Below are 4056 nucleotides of genomic sequence, written 5' to 3'. Positions count from 1 at the left end.
ATTAGATTCAGGTCCAACCTCATATTCTGTAGGGCACACAAGGTTAAAGGCACAGCTTTACCATCATAAACAACAAATCCGTATATTGGCAAGCCTGTCACTAGGAAAAATTTGGCCACAGGAAGCATGGACACACAGTTGAACTTGTGTGAAGTCAGCCTGATCATACAAAATGTTGACCTGTCAGTCGGCTTCACATTAGTTGCAGGAGACCTGGCACTTGGTCTACTATAATAAAGCCTGCTAACTGTTCAGTTAACTTATTAGATTTTTTTAAAGAAAACCAAATCAGCAGAGTGAGCTTAAATTAAGTCAAGTGCTTTACAGCATGTGGCCACAGAGTTTTGATCCTGGCTGGAAGGATAGGACAGGATTTTTTGCATGTCAAGCCATGGCTTAAATCTGATGTTTCACAATAAGCTGTCTCCAGTTGTGAAGTCACCTTAAGAAGTCCCTGTTTTGACAGCTCCACCCTTTGTGTCTTATCCCTCTGCCTTCCCTGCCTTCTCACTGAGACAAGTCCATTGAGTGGCCATTGTATAAATGTAGCTAGGGAACTGACCTGACCCTTGAACTGAAAGTCACCTGTCCTGCTAATTCAGTTATTTTTCTCAGAGACCCTGTAAGCCAGTCTACTCTGTAGACCTTAACAGCTATGGTGAGAAAACCCACACCACAAAAGGGCAATTGGGGCAAACATTCAGTGTGCATTTCTCACTTTGCCCACAGAAGACATTTAATCCTTTGACAGTCAGTCCCTATTTGCTAGCATAACACAGCAATAAGCAGCCACGGTCATAAAGCAGACGTCCAGCATGAGGTTTCCATGACTATAGGAGAGCTCTTCTCTTCGTAGTCTTAAAACTCACCCACCTGCTGCACTGCTGTCTAGTTTTTGGTATTTCGAGGATTCTTCAACCTATCATCTGTTTGGCTTTATGGGCAGATTATCCCATTAAGGTTCAATTGGGATACCAGGAATCCAACAGGGATAAGGTAAAGGCTCAGGAACTCCCCAGTACACAAGCATGCATCTTACCTTCTTCCTTGTACCAGCATAATCCTCTCGATCTGTTTTTTGACTACATCCCTTTGTGGTATTGACATATGTTCCCTAACCAAGCAGATGTTGGATCACCTCCTTTTTATTTTGAGATTTATGGATATTTTACATGCATGCACCTTGAATTTTGAACTTTATTTCTGCTTGATTGCTTTTAATTTATTGTGCCACTGAAGTTCAACTACTTTATTGTTAAAATAGAGTGCCTTTTTATTCCCTTATAAAGAATGGGATCACGAATAACACCTTGGTTCCTCGGTGGAGTGTCAGTGGGTTTTCTATAAAATAAGACCCAAGAGTAACGTTAGGGTACTTTTGTTATTAATTTAGAATGATTCCTCTTGTAGATGAAAACAAGAGTTGCTACCACATAAAAATACTACCAACAGAAAAAAAAAATTTACATATTCAGAGATTAGCAAAAACTAAGTCACTAGTGTTTAAAAGCCACAAGTGAAACTCAGATAAATGCAGGGATATGGTTTAAGGGTCATGGATAGTTCGATTAGGATTGCTTGGACTTCAGGAAAAACTCCACTCCCATTATGTAGAAAGCCACTCTGAGCTACATAATGCAGTTGACTGGATGTGATGGGCTTGTGGATAAGGAAGGTGTGCTTACAAAACGAAGAAAGGAGGGATCTTGCTTGGGGTGAGAGGTAGTAGATTTGCGCATGGTTTAGATGTTACAAAGCGGGTGACAAAAAGTCTAGATGAGTAGAAATACCTGCAAGGGAAGAAGGAAAAAAGTAAAACTGTAGAAGTTCTGGGCCATATTTACCTTACATAGATGCTGTGCAAAGCAATTAATTATCAGCCAAGTACACAGAGAACTTTTATGAACAACTGCAGATGAAGCCTCTTTTCCTGGTGCTGCAAAATTACTAATAAAGAAAATTACATTTCTGTTGGACCACTCAGAAAGAACCTAAATATGCAGGGTTTCGTCATTTTTCATTTCTAAAGTAAAACAGATGATCATCTTGCATTCTGCTTTCAAATAGAAAAATAGCAAAAAATACATCTGAAAAATAAAGAAATGGCTTAAAGTGCTTTAAAAATACATTGTGATTAACTCACGAGTTAAATGTTAAAGATATCTACTTTAATTGGAAACAAAATCAATGTATCAAAATAGATAAAGCCTGAAAATTAGTATCAAGAAATAGCTTGGAACAAGTTGATCACAAGGATCCATAATATCTAAACGGATCTTCTGTGTTAAATGCAGCATTGACCAATGTGTAACTCAAATAATTTGTAATAATCATACTTTTGCTCTAAAATGTTAAGCTTAGCCAGCGTTTAATTAATTTGCCCTGTAGCTGTACTATTTTTGGCTTCCTTTTACAAAAGGAAAAGACTCCATCATACTATAATGAGACTAAAAATCTAATCCTTTTTTCCAAACTTGGGTATCTATTATCAAGCATAAAGCTAAGTGATCTTATAAGGTATGACCACTACAAGGTTTCTAAAGATGGATTTAAACGTGAAATTAAAATTCAGCTTTTCTAAGCTGAATACCTGAAAAAGAGGACACTGGACTTCGTGCTTCTAAAGATATATACGGACATCGGTACTGAGCAAAGAAGAAAAGTTCAGAGAACCCATCAGCTGGTACCAAATGGGACAGGTATAGTCATCTAGTGCAGACTGACGCTGTCCAGAGACACATGCTTCCCTAAGCACACTGCCACATTGCTATAGTCTTGGACTGGCTTAGCAGCTGTGGCTCGGTGCTCTACTGATTCAACTATACTACTTCTGGCTCTGATGCGAGATGGAAATGCTCCCACCCCCTTTCATTTTAATTCCTGTCAAATTGCCAGCCCCTTCTTCGGTCCATGAAATTGTTATCCTCATCTCTGTCGAAAGACAGTGAAACTGGGACTTGTGGGAATCAGCAGTAACATTTATGAAAAGCAGGATGCAGAAATTCTTATAATTGAAACATGTTAAGATTCTCTGAAAAGAAGAAAAAAAAAAGTGTAAAAGTAAGCAATATATGGACCTATCGGTATTTACCGCATTTATGCTAAAGCTCATATAACTCATTCAGTCATAGAGTCAAGAATTTGTCCTTTTAAAAATATATTCTCCTTCTGCTTAAATCATTAGCATTGCATAGAACATGCTATTCTAATCAGCTTTCGTAGAATGCAAATAAAATATGCAGTTTCCTATTCTCTTTCTCATAATCCACCAATACCGATTTGCTAATTTACTCTGCTGGAATACCAGGTGTCCCATTGTGTAAAAATCTTTTTAGTCACAAGGTGAATGAAAAGTTCAACTTCTCATTACTATTTTTCCCATCATTTTTTATAGTATCATATTTTCCTTTATGCTGTTCTTTCCCATAGTGTGCTTACGCAATAGCCCATCTGCAACGCATAACTAATGACAGGCAAGGTGTTTCATTAGGGTCTGCTGTTATGATATCCCTGCTTTGTAAACATAAATGCCTTTTTTTTCTCAGTTGCTTTACTGATACTGATTGTGTTCTTACTAGTTACAATTTATGGAAAATATAATCTCCTGTATCCCTCTTACAGGAGATACCAATCCTGTGATATCAGCACTGAAAAATTACTAGATACTGTACAGTAAAAGGTACAGTAACCAGTGATTATACTCCCAAATTATTAGATAGCCATTTCTTGTCACAAGGTTATACGGTCTCTGATTGTGAATCCTGAGGTTCCTTCGTATGAACCTTCTGTTTCTCTCCCCTGTCTGTCTCCAAAACAGCTTCCCCTCTACACACAGCATTGTTACCAGGTTAGCCAGGCGATAAGATACCTTTTTTTTTTTTTTTTTTTAACTTTGCAGCAAAACTGTGCAGAGGAAAAGCTCTCCCAAACTCAATCACAGCCAAAATAAACAGTTGCTTTCTGTCTCTTGTTCTTGCAGTGTTCCAACCACACCATGTGAAGGAAGGAGACAGATTTTAAATGAGGAACTTCAACACTTTTCTTTAAGCTAGAGAT

Source organism: Charadrius vociferus, unplaced genomic scaffold, assembly GCF_000708025.1.
Source record: "Charadrius vociferus isolate BGI_N301 unplaced genomic scaffold, ASM70802v2 scaffold414, whole genome shotgun sequence".
In the NCBI taxonomy this organism is placed as follows: domain Eukaryota; kingdom Metazoa; phylum Chordata; class Aves; order Charadriiformes; family Charadriidae; genus Charadrius; species Charadrius vociferus.
This window is presented reverse-complemented; position numbering follows the sequence as displayed.